This window comes from Chiloscyllium plagiosum, unplaced genomic scaffold, assembly GCF_037043375.1.
Source record: "Chiloscyllium plagiosum isolate Xiang-an unplaced genomic scaffold, Cpla_swu_hap1 HiC_scaffold_27, whole genome shotgun sequence".
NCBI classification, from domain to species: domain Eukaryota; kingdom Metazoa; phylum Chordata; class Chondrichthyes; order Orectolobiformes; family Hemiscylliidae; genus Chiloscyllium; species Chiloscyllium plagiosum.
Genome location: NW_028270165.1, coordinates 79467646 through 79490127, shown reverse-complemented (window position 1 = coordinate 79490127; position 22482 = coordinate 79467646). Strand labels below are relative to the sequence as shown.

General features: G+C 46.5%; 1 protein-coding gene and 1 non-coding gene across 2 annotated transcripts in view; both read left to right on the top strand.

Moving 5' to 3' along the window:
- The window catches only part of LOC148144635 (uncharacterized), a 333213-nt gene that overhangs the window by 188996 nt on the left and 121735 nt on the right, over positions 1-22482 (top strand). The window lies entirely within an intron of this gene.
- trnaw-cca (transfer RNA tryptophan (anticodon CCA)) lies at positions 10758-10829 on the top strand. The gene has a single exon. It is a non-coding gene; the product is annotated as a tRNA-Trp (tRNA).

Sequence of the window (22482 nt, the reverse complement as noted above, 5' to 3'; positions counted from 1 at the left end):
TAGAATCCAGTTTTGATTGATTAGATTAGATTCCCTACAGTGTGGAAACAGGCCCTTCGGCCCAACAAGTCCACCGACACCTGAAGAGTAACCCTCCCAGACCCATTTCTTTCTGATTAATGAACCTAACACTATGGACAATTTAGCATGGTCATTTGACCTGACCTGCACATCTTTGGACTAGGACATTTACTTTCCGTGTCCCTTTCTATCATTCTCTGATGTTCATTTCCACATCACTACATTGCTCACCTGCCTTGATACGGATTGGCTATAAAAAATGCATGTTCATACATTCCCAGTAATAGAAGCAGGAGTAGGCCATTTGGTCCATTGAGCTACTCCACCATTCATTAAGATCATGGCTCATCTATCCATCGTCTCAGCTCCTCTTACCTGCATTATCCTGACTATTCTAAATTCACCTACCATACAAAATCCCATCGAACTATGTCTTGAATATGGCTGCTTCTACTGCTTCCTTGGGCAGAGAATTCCAATGATTCACCACTCTCTGGGAAAAGCAGTTCCTTCTCCTCTGTCTTAAACCTACTCCTCCTAATCTTGTGACCTAGTCTCACCCACCATAGAAACAACTAGATAGGGTGGGTCTGGGTGGCATGCTCGTCAGATGGGTCAGTGTGGACTTGATGGGATGAATGGCCTGCTTCCACGCTGTAGTGATTCTATGATTTACCGCAGTTGTGTTTGCAATGGACCACAGCACCAGAACCTCCCACCTTCTGCAAATCGAAAGACAAGTCCCACCCTGCCCTCTTGTACATGTGTTATCTAACTGCTTAATCATTTCTAGTGAATCCAGCCCACGCCTCCCGCTGCTGCCAGTAATCTTTACAAAGCTGATGAGACAATGCTATACCTGCAGTACTGAAAATCATAAGGCTTCTAACGATACCAGTTGCTGATTCACCACTCCCACTGATGGACAGCGTTGGAAATACAATGTTGGAGGCTGAAAGAAATGAGCAGTTTAAAACAAAAACTCACCTAAGCCTTCATTAGGCTCCTTGCTCAGCACACTTTACTTAAATCACTTCAACTCCACATTGCAACAAATTCCCACTTTCCACCAATATCCTGAATGTCCTCACTCACTCAGTTGCTGTCTCACAAATGAAAGATTTCATTGTAGCTTCTGCTCCCAGTCAGGACAAAACATCTTTGAAAGCTGCTCTGAAAGTCCAGTCTTCACAATGACACTTCTGCTTTCCTTCAGTCCAAATTGTCCGTGCTGACCAGATATCCCAAATTAACATCGTCTCATTTGTCAGCACATAACCCATACCTCTCTCAATTCTCCCTATTACCAGATGCCTTTTGAAATGCTTTAATTATACCAGCCTCCACCACTTCCTCTGGCAGCTCATTCTATACACACAACACCCTCTGCGTGAGAAAGGTGCCTGCAAAGTTTCTTTTAAATATTTCCCCTCTCACCTCAGACCTATGACCTCTAGTTTTGGACTCCCCTACTCTGGGGAAAAACTTTTGGCTATTCACACTATCCATGCTCCTTATGAACTTCTATAAAGTCAACCCTCAGCCCCCAATGATCCAGAGAAAACAGCCCAGTCTATTCAGCCTCTCCATATCGTTCAAACCCTCCAACTCTGGCAATAGCCTTGTAAATCTTTTCCAAATCCTTACAAAGGTTCGTAACACTTTTCCTGTAGCAGGGAAACCAGAACCAAATACAGTATTCCAAAAGTGGCCTAATCAATGTCCTGTACAGCCGCAACATGACCTCCCAACATCTGTATTAAAATGCATTGACCTATTAAAGCAAATATACCAAACACCTTCTTTGCTACCCTGTCTACCTGCGACTCCACTATGAACCAGCACTCCATGGTATGTTTATTCAACAACACTCCTCATTAAATGTGTAGATCCTGCCCTGATCTGCCTTTCCAAAATCCATATTTCAAAATGGGGTCGAGAAACGTATAAGCCGTGATTGAATGGTGGAGCAGATCTGATGGACTAAATGGCTTAATTTCTGTGCCTATGTCGTATGGTCTCTTGCTGTCCTGGACACAGTGAGAGAATTGGAAGCAGGAATAGGTCATTTGTCTTTCCAGCTTTCGCCAGTATTGAACAGTTCATAACTGGATATAAATATACCTGCATCTAGATGGATAGGCTAGGACTTTTTTCACTGGAGCATCAGAGGTTGAGAGGTGACCTTAGAGAGGATTATAAAATCATGAGAGGTATAGATGAGGTGAACGGCAGGTATTCTTTCCCTAGTGTGGGTGGTTCAAGATGAGGGAGCAAATTTTGAAGGTGAAGAAAGAAATATTTTATAAAGACATGAGGGGCACCTTTTTTAAAAAAGATAAAGAGTAGTTCGTTTGAGGAATCAATGTCCAGAGGAGTTGCTGGATGCAGGTACAGTTACAATGTTTAAAAGACATTTGGATAAGTACATGAATAGGAAAGGTTCGGAGGGGTATAGGCCAATCATTGGCAGGTGGGACCAGGTTAGTTTCAGAACACCGCCAGCATGGACTAGTTCAACTAAATGGTCTGTTTCTGTGCTGTATGACTCTGTAACTGTTCTGTACTGGTTTTAAAACCATTTTCTTGCCTTCTCCCATAACTTCTTTGTTCTTCAAAGTCACATGAACTCAGCCTTGAATACATTCAATAACCGACCTAACTGCAGGAAGATATCCCCACTTCTGAACTCAATTCCTCTTGCTGATATACCACTTGCTTTGCTCATTGCTTGCTGCACTTTCTGACAACTGGCAGTGACTGGTGTAGAAGGACACTGAGGCCCCTTGGTCTATCCACACATCACTCCTGATGAAGGGCTCCTGCCCGAAACATCGACTCTCCTCCTCCTCAGTTGCTGCCTGACCTACTGTGATTTTCCAGCGCCACAATATTCAACTCTGATCTCCAGCATCTCACTTTCGCCACATCTCAACAGATCACCATTTAAACAATGCACCTCCTTTCAGCTTTTTTTTATACTGCAAAGGCTAGAACTTCACATTGTGGTACTGCATTTTCCATGTGTTTGCAAGTTGACACACAGACCTGGATCAACTTTTCCAGAGTCTGGCCCCTCCCTCGGTTCACTCTTGAACCCCAGAATGAAAAGGTGGTGAGAAAAACACTGTTGTACTCACAAATGTTAGACAGAGGAAGGAAGTTACAGTCTGGGGTGAAGTTTAACCTTATGCAGAGAGAAAAGAGCAGCAGCAGCTTCAGAGCTCATGGTCCAACCTCCGCATTTCCACAATGGCCTGCTCTGATTGGCAGGAGGACCAGACTCCTTCCGGTCCTCCAAGGTTGTCCACTGCTCCACGGAAAGGCGCTCGCGTGCCGTTTCTGCGTACTCCCAAGAGTCTCCGCAGTGCTTGCTGACACTGGCGGTCATGCGCAGTACTTGCTGACACCGCGGAGCATGCTCAGTGTGCAGGAATTTGTTACAAATTTTAAAGTTAAAAATCACAAAGCACCTGGTGATAGTCCAACAGACTTATTTGGAAGCACTAGCTTTCGGAGCCCTGCTCCTTCATCGGCTGATTGTGGGACACAGAATTTATGATCTTACGATCTTATATTCCACAACCACCTGATAAAGTAGCAGCGCTCCGAAAGCTAGTGCTTCCAAACAAGCCGATTGGAATGTAACCTGGTGTTGTGCGATTTTTAACTTCGTACACATTAGTCCAACACGGGCACCTCCCGATCATGACAAATAATAAGCGTCCAAATGCGAATACGAGAGAAAAATGCCGAAGCTATTTTATTTTGCTGATTTTTTTTCCCTGTGCCTCGACATTTTATTTCTTTTGCATTTTGTTTGGCTGCTCAACGTTTCTGTCTTTTCCCCAGGTTAGAGGTATTCCAAAACTAGAGAGTAAAGGTTTAGGGTGTGGGGAAAGATTTTAAAAGATCTAAAAGACTAGGACGAGAACATTCACCCCTTACTGGGGGAAAGTGAGGACTGCAGATGCTGGAGATTAGGGTCGAGATTGTGGAGCTGGAAAAGCACAGCAGGTCAGGCGGGATCCGAGGAGCAGGAGACTCGACGTTTCGGGCAAAACCCTTCGTCAGGAAATAGCCATGGGGAACTGCAGGGCTGTAGCGTAAACGAGTGAGTCATAGTGGGATGCTGTTGGGAAGGGCTGAAGAAGGGCTTATGCCCGAAACGTCGATTCTCCTGTTCCCTGGATGCTGCCTGACCTGCTGCGCTTTTCCAGCAACACATTTTCAGCTCTGATCTCCAGCATCTGCAGACCTCACTTTCTCCTGCTGTTGGGAAGGTCGGTGTGAATGGCCTGTAGGGATGATATGGTTCCACTGCCTTAGCCACGCGTATTTGAGAAATGTGGGAAGAGTGGGTTCCAGTTCGTGGGACATTGACACGAGTCCTGGAGAAGATGGCATTTGTGCTGTCTCTCTCTTTACATTCTGCCCCCTGTCTATTTTCTCCCCATCCACTGCCTCCTGCCCATTCTCTCTCCTCACACTGCACCCTCTATTCTCTCCCCCAACCCTTTGAACCCCTGTCCATTTCCCTCCCTTCTCCACCACCATCAGCGACCCCCTCACCGCCCGCCCCCCCCGACCCCCACAATCGTCCTTTCTCGTGCCTCAGCCCTCTTTGATCGCTGTATGAAGTCTTTCTCAGGGAAGAGAGAGAATGGATGGTGATGACTTTACCTGGGAAACACGGCATGTGAGAAATAGCTGATTTTTAAAATTGAGAATAACTAAAACGATATATTCAGAAACTTCGTTAAAGTCGGGAAGAATGTTAATTTTTTTCAAAAAAAAAGCTGCACAAATCTTTCTGAAACTTGCAACAAAGGGCGGCACGGTGGTACAGTGGCACAGTGGTTAGCACTGCTGCCTCACAGCTCCAGAGACCCGGGTTCAATTCCCGCCTCAGGCGACTGAATGTGTGGAGTTTGCACGTTCTCCCCGTGTCTGCGTGGGTTTCCTCCGGGTGCTCCGGTTTCCTCCCACAGTCCAAAGATGTGCAGGGCCAGGTGAATTGGCCATGCTAAATTGCCCGTAGTATTAGGTAAAGGGTAAATGTAGGGGTAGGGGTGGGTTTCGCTTCGGCGGGTCGGTGTGGACTTGTTGGGCCGAAGGGCCTGTTTCTACACTGTAATCTAATCTAATCTAATCTAAAAAAGGACAGGCTGTAAGGAGTGAATGAGTGAATAAAAGACAAGTCCAACCTTGCTCTCGAGGAGAAGGTGAAAAATGCAGATGCTGGAGATCAGAGAGTGTGGTGTTGGAAAAGCACAGGTCCGGCAGCATCCAAGGAGCAGGAGAATCGACGTTTCGTGCATAAGCACTTGGCATTCGGCCATCGCTCCTTCAATCCCACTGCGATGGCGCGTGAACTCGCTGGTGCCTCCGCAGGTGGGAGGAGCAGGTGAATTCCTTCCGGCACTTACAGCAGGTGAACGGCCTCTCTTCAGGGTGGACCCGCTGGTGGGTCAGCAGTGCAGCTGACTGAGTGAAACCCCTCCCGCACATGGGGCACGTGAATGGCTTCTCTCCCTTGTGGACTCACTCATGCGTCTGCAGATGGCTGATCCGACTGAAGCCATCTGCAGAATCCTTTCCCAAAGACTCCAAGGTTTCCCCTTTGGAGGGAGCTTTCCTTGTGTTGCTTTGGGATTGAAATTACAAACAGAACGGGTACATAGCCTTTCCCACCTTGAGGGGTGAGACTTTGATTCCTCCAAGCTGAGTAAATGGTTTGAAGCACTTTTCACAGTCAACGCACTGAGTCTCCCTCACTCGGTGTCTCAGTATTCTTCCTGCCACAGGACTGTCCAAAATCTCTCAAACAAACAAAAGCAAACATGCCTTCTTGATTGAAATGGCTGCTGGTATTCAAGTCCCAATGAATCAAGTGGCTCTGTCAGAAGTTGATGTATCAATTGCTATAAGATTTCTTTCTGCACATCTTCCTACAAAGAAAAATCACAAAATAAGTGATCACTGTCAGTACAGTTAATGAACATAACATTGGTGGCAATTCCTGTAGATTGCGAGATGTCTGCTGATCACATTTTATCCAGGCCACAGAAACCTGAAAACCCTCATGCAGCCAGATCGGCTTAGCTGTGCATGGAGGAAAACTTCATTTCAGTCACAATAACATGGAACAAACTGCCGACAAAGATGCTGGAAATGGAGCTGAATCAAGGATATGAAAATGAAATGTTAAGGCTGCTTGAGAAAAGAAAGGCAGTAAAATTGCTGAATGACTTCCTGCTGACTTATTAAATAAAAAATTATGACAAAAAAAGGACGTAACTCCATTACTACATTAGAAGGTGAATAATAATTACAACAGAAACTTTTACAACAGCTAACAATATCAGATATACACCATATAGAACAAAGAACAAAGAGAGTTTACAGCCCAGGAACAGGCCATTCAAGCCTGAGCCGATCTAAATGTACTGTCTGAACCTGTCGGTCAATTCCTCAGCATCTGTAGCCCTCTCCTCCCCACCCACTCATGCATCTATCCAGACGCATCTTTCATGAATCGACCGTGCCTGCCTCTACCACCCCTGATGGCAACGCGTTCCAAACGCCCACCACCCTCTGTGTGAAGTAAAATGCATTTTCACTTTGAGTAAGTGCTGCCCTTGCCGCGTTCATTGTAACGGGAACTCTGCCCCATCCCCATCTCGTTAAACGAAGCTGCTTTTTGAGAGTATCGACTGGCCGTTTTTGCACAAGGCAGTGTAAGAAACAAGGACTCGCCTGAGGTTTGAACCCGGGATCTCTCGCATGCCCACGCACTAGAAGGCCCAAAGCGAGAATCACACCCCGAGACCAACGACTCACAGGCCACGAGCGTTCTACATTTTTTGAGCAATGTGCCAATCCCTTAAATGCTGCTCAGTTCCTTGAGAATCTAATCTTTTAGTTGTGAACATGAGGAAAGGAGCAATCCTTTTCTAGGGTGCAAACTGTATACGTGCCAAACTGAGGGAATACGCAAGCAAAATAGCTTTAAGAGAGATAGAAAGTATTTGAGCACCTTTGGAGTGTCTGCTCCCTCCCTGGATTCACTCCGGTTGCTACAAGTGAACAGTGTTTCACCCACCCCGACCTCCCCTTCCCCCTCGCTGCTGGAGGATGGTATATGGAAAGGGGGAGACATTGCTTGGCTCCCAGATGTTGCCCAGAGGGAGGGAGTTTCACTCTGAAACTGACAGGGCTGCATAAGCATTGTGACGTCAACAATGGAGGGCGGGCCGGACAGCTGTCCTGCAGTTGAGGCACGTGTGGAGGGGCGGGCACTTTGCAAATCCCACTCTCCTCCAAGTCAATGCAGTTTGAGTTCAAGCAAAGCAAGGGGTTTAAATATACTTTAGAAAACCTTCTTTGTGCCGTGGGAAAACTCCGGCCGCGGGAAATGCAGTGTTACAGATTCATAGTAACAGAAGCAGGAGTAGACCATTTGGTCAACTCTGTCATTCATTAAGATCACAGCTCCACCAACCTGCACTATCCCGACTACCCTTAATTCCCCTACCATGCAAAAACCCATCCAACTGTGTCTTCAATATACTTCATGAAGCTGTCTCAACTGCTCTCTTGGGTAGAGAATCCCATGGAGTCTCACAGAGTGACACAGATGTACAGCATGGAAACAAACCCTTCGGTCCAACTCATCCATGCAGCCCAGATATCCTAACCTAATCTAGTCCCATTTGCCAGCACTTGGCCCAAATCCCCATAAAACCTTCCTACCCTCCAACCTCCAACCCTGGCAACATCCTTGTAAATATTTTCTGCACCTTTTCTAGTTTCACAACATCTTTCCGATAGGAAACAGATCAAAATTACATGCAATATTCCAAACGTGGCCTGACCAATGTTCTGTACAGTGGCAACATGAGCTCCCAACATCTATCCTCGATGCTCTGACCAACAAAGGAAAGCACACCAAACGCCTTCTTTACTATCCAATCTGCCTGCGTTTCTACTTTTAAGGAACTCTCAACCTGAACTCCAAGGTCTCCTTGTTCAGCAACACTTCCAAGGAACTTACCATTAAGTGTAAAAGTCCTGCTCTGATTTGTTTTTCCAAAATGCAGCACCTCATATTTATCTACATTATCCTCCATCTGCCACTCCTCAGCCCATTGGCCCATCTGATCAAGGTCCCGTTGTGATCTGAGGTAACCTTCTTTGCTGTCCACTACACCTCCAATTTTGGTGTTATCTACAAACTTGCTAACTATACCTCCTCCGTTTACATACAAATCATTTATATAAATGACAAAAAGTAGCGGATCCAGCATCAATCCTTGTGATACACCATTGGTCACAGGCCTTCAGTCTGAAAAGCAACCCTCCTTCACCACCCTCTGTCTTCTGCCTTCTAGCCAGTTCTGTATCCAAATGACTAGTTGTGCCTGCATGCCATGAGATTAAACCTTGCTCACCAGTCTCCCATGGGGAACCTTGATGAATGCCTTCCTGAAGTCCAGAGAGATCACGTCCATCGCTCTGCCCTAATCAATCCACTTTGTTACTTCTTCAAAAAACTCAATCATGTTCATGAGACATGATTTCCCAAGCATAAAGCCATGCTGACTATCCCTAATCAATTCTTGCCTTTCCAAATACATGTAAATCCTGTCTCTTAGGATTCTCTCCAAAAACTTGCCCATCACGGATGTCAGGTTCACTGGTCTATAGTTCCCTGGCTTTTCCTTACCACCTTTCTTAAATAGTGGCACCACATTAGCCACCTTCTAGCCTTCCGGCACCTCACCTGTGACTATTAATGATACAAATATCTCAGTAAGAGGCCCAGCAATCACTTCCCCAGTTTCCCATAGAGTTCTAGGGTACTCTGCATATCAAGATATCCAGAAATTTCTCATCTGTAATATGGGCATTTTTTCAACATGTCACCATCTACTTTCTCACATTCTATATCTTCCATGCCCTTCTCCACAATAAACACTGATGCACAATATCCGTTCAGTATCCCGCAACACCCCCCCCCCCCCCCCCATCTACTGCAGCTCCACACAAAGGCCGCCTTGCTGATCTTTGAGGGGCCCTATTCTCTCCCTTGTTATCCTTTGGTCCTTAATGTATTTATAAAAACCCTTTGGGTTATCCATGACTCTATTTGCCAAAGCTATCTCATGTCCCCTTTTTGCCCTCATGATTTCCCTCTTAAGTATGCTCGTACTGCCTTTATACGGTAAGGATTCACTCAATCTCTCTGTCGATACTTGATATATGCATCCTTCTTTATCTCATTTTCTCTAGTCATCCAGCATTCCCCAACCTGGGTGGGTTGCGCTTCGGCGGGTCGGTGTGGACTTGTTGGGCCGAAGGGCCTGTTTCCACACTGTAATCTAATCTAATCTAATCTAAACCTACCAGCCATTCCTTTCACCCCAACAGGAATATACTGTGTCTGGACTCTTGTTATCTCATATTTGAAGGCTTCCCATTTTCCAGCAGTCCTTTAACCTGCGAACATCTGCCCCAATCAGCTTTTGAAAGATCTTGCCTAATACCTGAGTCTTTCTCCAATTTAGAACTTCAACTTTTAGATCTGATATATTATTTTCAATCACTATTCTAATGTTAATAGAATTATGGTTGCTGGCCCTTAGGTTTTGCACCCTCGCCAGTATGTACATCCACATTGTGAGTTAGAAAATGTCCTTGTACACACTTAACAAATTCCACTCTTTGGCAGATAGGTAAATGGGCAGGAGTTATACCTTGGGTCCACTCTTCCTTCATTCCCATCAACCCTAACCCCATTCCCACCTCAATAGTCCAAAGGCACTTTCCCCTGCAACTGCCGAATGTGTGACACCAGCCCATTTACCTGCTCCCTCCTCACTATCCAAGGGTCCAAACTTACCTTCCAGATGAAGCAGCACTTTACCTGCACTTCCCACAACCCCGTCTACTGCATTTGCTGCTCACAATGTGGTCTCATCTACATTGGGAAAAACGAAGCATAAACTGGGTGACTGCTGCACAGACATCTACGTTCTACCTGCAAAAAAGACCCTGAGCTTCCAGTTGCCTGCCAATTCCACACCCCACCCTGTTCCCTGGCCAACATCTCTGTCTCAGGTTTGCTGTAGTGTTCCAGCGAAGCTCAGCACCAGCAGAACGAAGAGCGCCGAATATTACACTTGGAGACCATACATCCCTCCGGTCCCAATATCGAATTCAATAATTCTAGGGCCTGAAATCCATAGTATCCTCGTCCCTTCCACACACACCAAGCCTTGTTATCACATAGTCTGTCATTACACACTACCTATTCTTAGCCATGAACAGTCTCCATTCACCCTCCCACGCAAATCGTTATCAACTCCTTTTCCTGTCCAACAGTTCTTCCCTCGCTTTGGGCTCTGTCCTGATCTATCATTAACTGCATCCGCCTTCCTCCCACAATATCTCCTGCATATAAACCAACGTTTTCCCAGTCACCATCAGTTCTGTGGAAGGGTCACCGGCAACTCCTGTTTTTTTGTTTCTGATATACAGAATCCACAGTTCTTTCACCTTTTTATTGAGGTAGAGTTGTAAATTGTTTCGAGAGACAGAAGGTGTGCGGGGGGTGGGGGGGGTGGGGAGACAGAACAGACATGAACTGTTGATCTCCGTTGTTACTCATAACGTAAAATCATTGCAGTGCGATCACTTCCCTTAAGCATGAATACAGATTCCTGCCCAACCGTGAGCTTGTGGCGCAACGGTAGCGCGTCTGACTCCAGATCAGAAGGTTGCGTGTTCGAATCACGTCAGGCTCACTAACGTCAACTTCTTGCGTTTCAAATCAAGAAACGAGTAGGTTCACTCCGTATATCTGTTGAGACAAATCTTCATTGCGGAAACTTTCGATCACACGGGAAGCTTTGCTATCTGTTTGATTTGTGAACCCTGTGTCAGGGGGGTGGTGTGCCCATTTTCTGGGTAAATGCGCAACTCCCCCAGTTCATCACCGGATTGAAACACAGCCGCCTCCCCCTGGGCAGCCGCTTCGCTCAGTTGGTGACAGCGCGGTGTGAGTAACATAATACCGATACTTTTACAACATAATCCAAAGATTCCAAGCTTTATGTTTCAATCTATCATGAGAGTGACAGCGAGTTCAGATAGAAATGTTTCCCACCAACAGCAAATCCTTTCCTCTCACTGGACAGTTAAAATTATCTTTATTCAACAGAAGGAGCGGAAACTCTAGTCTGACGGCCCCTCTCTACATTAACGGTGAGCCTGAATTTTATAAACGGTGTCAGTAAAATCCAGTGGCGGACACTGATTTGGTTCAATCGATTTTTTTGCCAAGAGTAATTCACCGAGAGGATGCTGCTGTGTGAAACAGCGTGGGGAATTACTGCAGGGCCTCCTGCACATGGAACACACCGCAACTGATGTGTTTCACCTTCACCAGTTTATTCCTATCTCGGAGAAGAGAGGTTTGATGATTCGGATCATAGCAGCCAGACAGAGGATAGGAGAAGAGCACTCAGACCTTCACAAGCTTGTCACCACAGCTGGGTCATCGTGGCCCGTGTGTCAGTATGGGATAGTGAGCTGCATCTTCTGACCGGAAGCACAGCAAATTGGAGTGCTGGTGGGACTATCACACAGGAGAAAACGGCTTCGACCTATCAACTGGATAGGTCCCAATGCGCAACTCCGCTCACCTCAACTGAATAACTGTTATCAAATTACTCAGTGATTCAAAGGAATACTCGGTTTTGAATCTGCATTGTGTCATGTACCTTCGAGAATGATGTCAAAACACCTTCATTGCTGTGATGGAGTATCCTGGTGGGCAGAATATACCCGTTGTCAAATTTCCGAAGTTCTGTTGGTCCAACTCAGAATCACGAAATGTGGGACAGCGCAGACTGAGGCTACGCAGCCCACCTTAGCTCTGCTGGTTCAACACAATATGTAAATAAGTGTCTCATTCTGTCGCCTTCTCCCTGTAAATCTGCACATTGTTACATTGAACGTGACCACCGAATTCCCTTTTGTGTCCATTGAATCTACCTCTTTGTCACTGTCAGACAGCGACTTACTGACCCCACTCCCTGTGTGAAAACGGTCTTCCTAATGTCACTTTTACTTATTTTCCTGATGACTTTAAATCTCTGCCAAATCGTTCTCGATCCTTTCAGGCCTGGGAGCATTTTCACTGCATTATTTCCTCTGTCTAAAACCCTCATGACGTGGAAAACTTCAATCAGACCAGCTTTCAGTCTTCTGTTCACCAAAGACAGCTGCCCCAACTTTCCAATCTCCCTTCATTGCTGACATTCCTCAGGACGGCACTATTCACGTTAACCTGTTCAGCGCTGTCTGCAATCACTTCACTTCCCCGCTTCCTGAAGTGTCACCCTCAGAATTGAGCGTAATACAGGTAGAGGATTCATTCAGACTCGGATTGCCCGGGCGAAAAATCTGCAATACTGTTTTCACTTTGAACACGTGTTTCCCTTCGCCGTGTTCACTGCAATGGCAGCTCTGCGCCGTCCCTAATTCAGGCAGTCCGATCTTATTTAACAAAGCGGCTTTTTGAGAAAATTGATCGGGCATTTTTGCTCAGGTCAATTTAAGGAATGATGGTTCGCCTGGGATTGGAACCCCGGAACTCTCACACGTCTGCATTCGCTAGAAGACCCAAAGCTAGAATCATATCCCAGACTAACGAGCCACCAGCCATGGGTGCAGCCAACCCCTGAAGCAGCTGAGACTTGCTCAGTACGAAATACATTGCACATTGCTCCCAGAATTGCAAGAAGAGAAGAGTTTCAAGGACATCTGCTTCTCAATCTGTGTCCCTGCTCCCAGGACGCTGCTGTTTGTCCCGTCCCCAGGGACCGGGCTCTCTCCACTGGTGGATAATTGAACCATTTCGTTTCTACTTGCAAGCTGTGCTGGTGGAAGGCAGAGCCCATTCACTCTTCTGCTCTCTCACACTATTACGTGAGGCAGGAGAAGTCAGTTACAGTCATGCGGAGGAAATGGGCAACTTTGAACTTGTTACAAAGGTCTTGTTAACGGAGAGATAGAAAAATGGTGTGCTGTCTGGACAGAGAGAAATGGACACCGGAGACTCTTCCCTCAGGTAAATTGGTATCAGTGCATTTTTGTGCAGCCTGCTTGGTGTTCAGAACTTGTCTTGACAGCAATCCCGCAGAAAGTCTTTTTTACATGGCTGTTGGTTTCTTTACTGCAGGAAATGGACTAAAACAGCAAGTCATGTGTTTCAACTTCACCGCATTATCAGCTCATTGGCATCTCAGAGAAGTGGTTTTGCGATTCAGTTCATAGGAAACCGACGAAGAACAGGAGAAGACCACTCAGACCTCCAAAAGCACGTCACTTGAACTGTGTGAGTTTCGCGACAGTATCGGTATGATAGGGGACATTTCGACACTCAGGAAGTCGTTTGAAAGGCAAGATGCTGAACAGAATACCATCGCAAAGGAAAATCGCTCAAGGAGACATTGAACAACAGCAGGGGATGGTTTCGATCCATCGACCTCTGGGTCTTGCACGTTCCCGCTGCGCCACTCTGCTCCTATGCCCAGCATCGTATTCCACAGGTCCCTGCAGCCTTTCGTCGGGCGCGTGGCATGCACGTTCGAGACTGATGTCAAAGATATTCACTGTTGTCGTCTTATATGGTGTTGCGCAGACGTATGGAGGCTGTGTAAATATAAACTTTTTCTAACTTCCCACATTCTGTTGGTCGAACTGTGATTTCACTCTGAATAGACGCCATGCGGCCCACCTTCGCTCTGCTGGGTCGACACCATTTCACTTGCCTGTTTTCTGCCCCATTCGTTCTCCAGGCAGCCCAACATCGTTTCACGACGGTGCTTTTTGAGAAAATAAATGGGCCATTTTTGCACAAATCAAGTTCAGAGACTTGATTTTTTTGGGAAGCGGATGAGAAGGCAAGGTGCAGAACAGAGCGCCGTTATACGGGAAAGCTGCTAAAGACGACGTTGAATGAATAGGGGAGAATGGTTTTTCTTTTGGGTTTTGGTCCCAACGCGCACGCGTTGTGCCATTCTCCTGCATTGCTCGGCAGTTTTTCCAGAGAAGTATTCAGCTTTTCATCTGGCGTGTGGCAGGCACGTTTGAGAATGAGGTCAAAAGATCTTCACTGTTGTCGTGTCATATGCTGTTGTACAGACATATCGTCGATGTGCAAAAATAAACTCTTTCTAAATTTTTACATTCTGTTTTTCGAACTGTGATTTCGCTCAGAATCACTAATTATCAAAACTCGCAATATTCAAACTTTAACAAAGTGCTCATAGAAATGATTAGTGAACACGTGGAAGAAATTCTTCCAACCTTACCTGGGGAATTTCGCTTTGACGGGCCTTGAACTTTAAGTGGAAGGAAGGGAAATTTGCCTCGAGGCTGCTTAATGTGGAGATGTGTTCTCCATGTAAACTGGTCGTAGTGGACCATCCCAGTGCTTCCCGATGCGAGGCTGCCTGACCCCCAGGGAGGTTTACTTGTAGCAACTGGAGTGAATCCAGAGAGGGAACAGATTCTGCAAAGGTGCTCAAATACTTTCTATCTCTCTTTTAGGTATTTTCCTTGTGTATTCCCTCAGTTTTGCACGTATGCAGTTTGCACGCTGGAAAATGCTTTTTTCCTCATGTTCACAATTAAAAGTGTCGTTTCTCATGGAACTGAGCCGCATTGAAAGGATTGGCATATTGATATATATGTGTACACGCATTTAGTTGAAGATTAGATTAGATTAGATTTGAATGAAGTTTTCCTCTAAACACACCTAAGTCTATCTGCTGCATGAGGGATTTCAGGTTTCTGTGTGCTGGGTATTATGTGATCAGCAGGAATCTGGCAAACTACGGGAACTGCCACCCATGTTATGTTCGTTTAAGTGTCCCGCCAACGATCACTTATTTTGTGATTTTTTTTTTGCAGGAAGACGTGCCGAAAGAAATCTGAAAACAAATGATACATCAACTTCTGACAGAGCCACTTGATTCATTGGGACTTGAATATCAGCAGCCATTCCAATCAAGAAAACATGGTTGCTTTTGTTTGCTTGAAAGATTTTGGAAACTGGTGTGGCAGGAAGAATACTGAGACACCGAGTGAGGGAGATTCAGTGCGCTGACTGTGAAAAGTGCTTCACACCATTTACTTAGCTTGGGGGAATCAAAGTCTCATCCCTCATGGTGGGGATAGACTATGTCCCCGTTCTGATTGTAATTTCAAACCCAGACCAACACAAGGAAAGCTCCCCCAATGGGGAAACTGGGGAAATGTGGGGACCGAGGGAAAGGATTCCCTTCCCCATCCGTGCTGGAAACCCACAGACGTATTCACAGAGGGGAGAGGCCATTGACCTGCTCAGTGTGCAGGAAGGGCTTCAGTCGGATCAGCCATCTGGAGACGCACAAGTGAGAGAAGCCATTCACGTGTCCCATGTACGGGAGGGGGTTCACTCAGTCAGCTGCACTGCTGACCCACCAGTGGGTCCACACCGGAGAGAGGCCGTTCACCTGCTGTCAGTGCCGGGAGGGCTTCATCTGCTCCTCCCACCTGGGGAGGCACCAGCGCGTTCACGTGCCATCGCAGGGGGATGGAAGGAGCGATGGCCGAGCGCCGCTAACAACCCAGCTCTGGGGACTCTCAGGTTCGAATCCTGTCGCGGCAGATGGCAGAATTGGGATTCGGTCAGTAGTCTGGACTTCAGAATCTAAGGATGAAACCATTTTCAGAGGGCAAAAACCCATCTGATTCACTCATGTCCTTTTCAGTGATGGAAACTGCCGTTGCGGAAAGGATTCACTCAGTCGTCCCAGCTACATGCTTTACCCGGATGTACGAAGAATCCAGTTACAAAGGGACAACTCAACTGACCAATAATAAAGAAAGTGTGGTGGGGGGAGTGGGGGTGAGTGTGTGCACTTTGAGCTTGAGGTGCTTTTTTTAAAGAAAAGCTACTTTTTGTACCCCTTGTGATGTGGAGATCTGAAGGTGTAACAAAGTTGGGTCACAGTAAAGGTTACCTGAACTTACTGTCAGGCTTAAACTCTCATTGAAAGCTGTGAGATCCAACAGCTTCCCATTTCTTTCAGCCACCAGCACCGAGTTTCCAGTGTCGGTTTCAGAAGGAGCAGTGAATGAGTAGCTAGTATTGTTCGAAATTGTAAAATTGTCAGGACTGCAGGTTTATTGTTTCATTGGCATTGCAAAGTTTACTGGCAACAGTGGGAGGTGTGGGCTGTATTCACTGGAAACATAGTTTTAAAATGACACAAACACCAGGGTATAATCCAACAGGCTTATTTGGAAGCACTGGGTTTTGGAACGCTGTTCCTTCATCAGGTAGCTGTTGAGTAGGATGGTAAGACACAGAATATATAGCAAAAGATTATAGTGTCATGCAACATAAATGATATATTGAAGAAACCTGTTAAGTCTTTCATCTTTTAAAATGGGTTGCAGATTTCGGTTCATTCATCTGCAAATCCCAGAACTTCTTTTTAGTAACATTCTCCAGGTAACTTAATGTTTTATAAAGGGAGGTGACACCTCAGGTCAGACAACGCATGAGAGCTGTGAGGTTAGAGTCTGTCTGTATCCCAGTCTCGAGTCAGACTGGTTCTATTTCCAAATATATAATCCTGCAAATGCAATTCACCCCAAAGACTTCTATGTGTGAGTGTATGCATGAGACAGAGAGTCTGTGTGTGTGTGTGTGCATGCTGGGTAAAGTGTGCGTGTGATGGACTATAATTGTGTGAGAAGGTGTGTGCATGGATGTGAGTGTGAGGGGTGTCTCAATGTGTGTCTGAGAGAGAGCCTGTCTTTCAGAGTGGGTCTGCATGACCGTGTGAGTACTTGAGTGTGTGTCTGTGTGTGTGTGTGTGTGTGTGTGAGAGAGAGAGAGAGAGTTTGCGTGTGTATTGTGTAGCTGTGTCCTGTGTGTATTGTGTCCTGTAGTGAGACATGGACCCACGGTCTCAGCTAAGGTCATTCTCGTGTGTTCCAAACTTGTTATCAGCCTCTGCTCGGCTACTAGATATGATTAAGCAGTTAAGCAGCTTCACAACACACACTGGAGAGGGCAAGGGCTTATGTCTGAAACGTTGATTCTCCTGCTCCTTGGATGCTGCCTGACCTGTTGTAATTTTTAAGAATCACATTCTCGACTCTGACCTCCAGCATCTGCAGTTCTCACTTTCTCCTCATGGGCGAGGTGGAACTTGTCTTTTATTCACTCATTCACTCTTACGGCCTGTCCTTGGTTGTGGCCTAACTGTGCACATATCAATACAAGTTTCAGAAAGATTTCTACAGGTTGTTTTTTTTAAAAAAAGAACATTCTTCCAGACTTTAACAACGTTTCTGAATATATGATTTTAGCTATTCTCAATTTTAAAAATCAGTCATTTCTCTCACACCCTGTTTCCCAGGTAGAATCGTCACCACTCATTCTCTCTTTCTCCTTAAAAGTGCTTGATACAGCGATCAAAGAGTGCTCAGGCACCAGAAAGGACGGGGCCGGTCGCTGGTGGGGGTGGAGAAGGGAGAGAAATGGAGAGGGGGACAGGGGTTGGGGGGGAGAGAAGGACTGGGGTTCAGAGGGTTATGGGGAGAGACTGGGGATGCAGTGTGAGGAGAGAGAATTTGCGGGGGGGGGGGGGGGGAGAAAATGGACGGGGGGTGCAGAGTGTGAAGAGAGAGACAGCACAATCCTACCTTCCCCAGAACTGGTATCAGTGTCCCACGAACGAACCCAGTCCTCCCACAGCAGACTTGGGGCAATCATTTCTCAATATACGCGTGGCTAAGGCAGTGGAATCATATCATCCCTGCAGGCCATTCACACCGACCTTCCCAATAGCATCCCATCCAGACCCACTCGATTATGCTACAGCTCTGCAATTCCACGTAGCTATTTCCTGATGAAGGGTTTTGCCGGAAACGTCGATTCTCCTGCTCCTCGCACACTGCCTGACCTGCTGTGCTTTTCCAGCACATACTCCCGACCCTAATCTCCAGCATCTGTAGTCGTCACTTTCGCCCTGTAGGGGGTGAATGTTCGATGCCGAGTCTTTTGAATCTCTTCAAATCTTTCCTCCTCACCCTAAACCTGTACCCTCTAGTATTGGAATATCTCTACCCTGGGGTAAAGACAGGAACGTTGAGCAGCCAGACAAAATACAAAAGGAATAAACCGCAGAGGCACAGGGAAAAAAAACATTTCGGCAAAACAAAATGGCGTTGGCATTTTTCTCTTGTATTCGCATTTGGACACTTAAAATTTGTCATGATCTGGAGGTGCCCGTGTTGGGCTGGCGTGTACAAAGTTAAAAATCACACAACACCAGGTTACAGTCCAAACGGCTTGTTTAGAAACACTTAGCTTTTGGAGCGCTGCTCCTTCATCACGCGGTTGTGGAGTATAAGATCAGAAGATCATAAATTCTGTGTTACCATGTTATACTCCACAACCGCCTGATGAAGGAGCAGCGCTCCAAAAACCCGTGCTTCCAAATAAGCCTGTTGGACTATAACCAGATGTTTTGTGATTTTTAACTCTAAACTTTGTCAGTAACACCAGCATCGTGACAGAGCATACTCCGCGGTGTCAGTAAGCACTGCGCATGTCTGCCGGTGTCAGCAAGTACTGCGCAAGTCTGCCGGTGTCAGCAAAGTACTGCGCATACTCCTGGGTGTCCGCCGAAAAGGCGCACGAGCTCCTTTCTTGACCAATGGAGAATCTTGGAGGACCCGAAGGAGTCTGGTCCTCCTGCCAATCAGAGTCGGCCGTTGCCGAAATGCGGAAGTTGGACCGTGAGCTCTGAAGCCGCTGATGCTACTCTTTTGTCACTGAATGAAGACTAAACCTCACCCCAGACTATAAATTCCTTCCTCTGTCTAAAATTTGTGAGTATAATAGTGTTTTTGTCAACACGTTTTCCATTTTCTTTTCATTCTGGGGTTCAGTTATTGATTTGTAGCAAATGAAAGGAAAGAGTGAATCGAGGGAGGGGACAGACTCTGGAAAAGTTGATTCTGGATCAGTGGTGCTGGAAGAGCACAGCAATTCAGGCAGCATCCGAAAAGCTTCGAAATCGACGTTTCGGGCAAAAGCCCTTCATCAGGAATAAAGGCAGAGAGCCTGAAGCGTGGAGAGATAAACTAGAGGAGGGTGGGGATGGGAATAGAGTAGCAGAGAGTACAATAGGTCAGTGGGGGAGGAGATGAAGGTGACAGGTCAGGGAGGAGAGAGTGGAGTGGATAGGTGGAAAAGGAGCTGGGCAGGTCGGACAAGTCCAGACAAGTCAAGGGGTTCATGTTGCTGGAGGTTAGAAACTAGAATGAGGAAGCTGTTGAAGTCCACATTGATGCCCTGGGGTTGAAGTGTTCCGAGGCGGAAGATGAGGCGTTCTTCTTCCATGCGTCTGGTGGTGAGGGAGCGGCGGTGGAGGAGGCCCAGCACCTCCATATCCTCGGCAGAGTGGGAGGGGGAGTTGAAATGTTGAGCCACGGGGCGGTTTGGTTGATTGGTGCGGGTGTCTCGGAGATGTTCCCTAAAGCGCTCTGCTAGGAGGCGCCCAGTCTCCCCAATGTAGAGGAGACCGCATCGGGAGCAACGGATACAATAAATGATATGAGTGGATGTGCAGGTAAAACTTTGATGGATGTGGAAGGCTCCTTTAGGGCCTTGGATGGAGGTGAGGGAGGAGGTGTGGGCACAGGTTTTACAGTTCCTGCGGTGGCAGGGGAAAGTGCCAGGATGGGAGGGTAGGTCGTAGGGGGCGTGGACCTGACCAGGTAGTCACGGAGGGAACGGTCTTTGCGGAAGGCTGAGAGGGGTGGGGAGGGAAATATATCCCTGGTGGTGGGGTCTGTTTGGAGGTGGCAGAAATGTCGGCAGATGATTTGGTTTATGCGAAGGTTGGTAGGGTGGAAGGTGAGCACCAGGGGCGTTCTGTCCTTGTTGCGGTTGGAGGGGTTGGGTCTGAGGGCGGAGGTGCGGGATGTGGATGAGATGCGTTGGAGGGCATCTTTAACCACGTGGGAAGGGAAATTGCGGTCTCCAAAGAAGGAGGCCATTTGGTGTGTTCTATGGTGGAACTGCTCCTCCTGGGAGCAGATACGGCGGAGGCGAAGGAAATGAGAATACGGGATAGCATTTTTGCAAGAGGTAGGGTGGGAAGAGGTGTAATCCAGGTAGCTGTGGGAGTCGGTGGGTTTGTAGAAAGCTTTTTGGATGCTGCCTGAATTGCTGTGCTCTTCCAGCACCACTGATCCAGAATCTGGTTTCCAGCACCTGCAGTCATTGTTTTTACCTCTGGAAAAGTTGATCCAGATCTGTGTCTCACTTTGCAAACGCAGTGCCACAATGTAAAGGTATAGCCTTTGATGTATGTAAAAAAAAAAAGCAGAAAGGAGGTGCATTGTTTATGTAGTGATATGTTGAGATGTGGCGAAAGTGAGATGCTGGAGATCAGAGTTGAAAAGTGTGGCAAACCACAGCAGGTAAGGCAGCCACTGAGGAGGAGAGTCGACGTTTCGGGCACGAGCTCTTCGTTAGGAAAGATGTGTGGATGGACAAAGGGGCCTCAGCGTCCTTCGAAACCAGTTACTGCCAGTTGTCAGACAGGTGCAGCAAGCAATGAGCAAAGTGATATATTAGCAAGAGGAATTGAGTTCAGAGGTGTGGATGTCTTTCAGCAGTTAGGCCCGTCATTGAATGTATTCAAGGCTAAGTTCATTTGCCTTTGATGAACAAAGAAGTGGATGGTTTTGGGGGAAGGCAAGAAAATGGTTTTAAGACCAGTATAGAACAGTTACAGAGTCATACAGCACAGAAACAGACCCTTCAGTCCAACTAGCCCATGCTGACTATATTCACAAATTAAACTAGTCCCACCTGCCAATATTTGGCCCATATCCTTCTGAAACTTTTCTGTTTGTGCACTTATTCAAATTTATTTTAAATGTTGTTACTGTACCTGCATTCACTACTTCCTCTGGATATTCATTTGCCACACACTCCACGCTCTTAAACGAAAAATGTGCTCCTCATGTCTTTTTAAAATTTTTCTCCTCTCACCTTAAAATGATTGCTCCCTATTCTTGAAACAACAGCTGATATTGACCTCCTCTATGCCCCTCGTGATTTTATAAACCTCAATAAGGTCACCTCTCAACCTCCTATGTTCCAGTGAAAAAGTTCCAGCCTATTCATCTAGATGTAAGTAGATCCATATTCAATTATGATCTGTGCAATGCTTGTGCAGGCTCGAAAGACCAAATGGCCAACTCCTGCTCCCAATTCTCTCACTGTGGCCAGGACAGCAAGAGACCATAAGACATAGGAGCAGAAATTAGGCCATTCAGCCCATCAGGTCTGTTCATATCATTCAATCGTGGCTGATAGTTTTCTCAACCCCATTCTCCCACGCTCTCCCTGGAACTCTCCAATCCCATGATACTCCGGAACCTATCTACCTCAGTCTTAAATATCCTCAGTGACCGAGCCTCTACAACCTTCTGCAGAAATGAATTCCATAGATTCACCACTCTTTCACTGAAGAAGTATCTCCTTATCTGCGTTCTAAAACGCCTTCCCTTTACTCGAAGGTTGTGCCCTCGGGTCCTAGTCTCTCCTACCAATGGAAACATCCTCTGAAAGTCTACTCTGTCCAGGCCATTCAGTATTCTGTATGTTTCCATTAGATCCCCCTGAGTGTGGGCCTGTTAATCAGCATGAAACAGACCCTTCAGGATGAGGTACAGCAGGGATTAGGTTCAGCAATGAGAGAATGGAGGGAGAGTATGTGGGACAGAGATTTTCAGCTTCTAGGGAATAAGAGAGGAAAGAGAGTTTAGCATAAATTAGAATTGATTGGATGGGCCAAGGAGTAGCAGATGGGGTTTAATTCAGAGAAATGTGAGATGTTGCATTTTGGTCCAGCAATCCAGGCAGGACTGACACAGTTAAGGGGAGTGTCGCAGAACAAAGAGACCTTGGAGTGCAGGTTCATAGTTCCTTGAAAGTGGAGTCTTACATAGACAGTATAGTGAACAAGATGTTTGGTATGCTTTCCTTTATTGGCCAGAGCATTCAGTATAGGAGCTGGAAGATCATTTTGCGGCTGTACAGTACATTGCTTAGGCCATTTTTGGAATACTGCATTCAATTCTGGTCTCTCTGATGTAGGAAAGATGTTATGAAACTTTTGAGAGGGGTCAGAAAATACTTAGAAGGCTGTTGCCAGATTTGGAGGGTTTGAGCTGCAGGAATGGGCTGAACAGGCCAGGGAGATATTTTCCTTTGGAGCATCAGAGGCTGAGTGGTAACCTTTAAAGAAGTTTATAAGGGGCATGGATAGGGTGAATACCCAAGGTCTTTTCTCCATGATAGGGGAG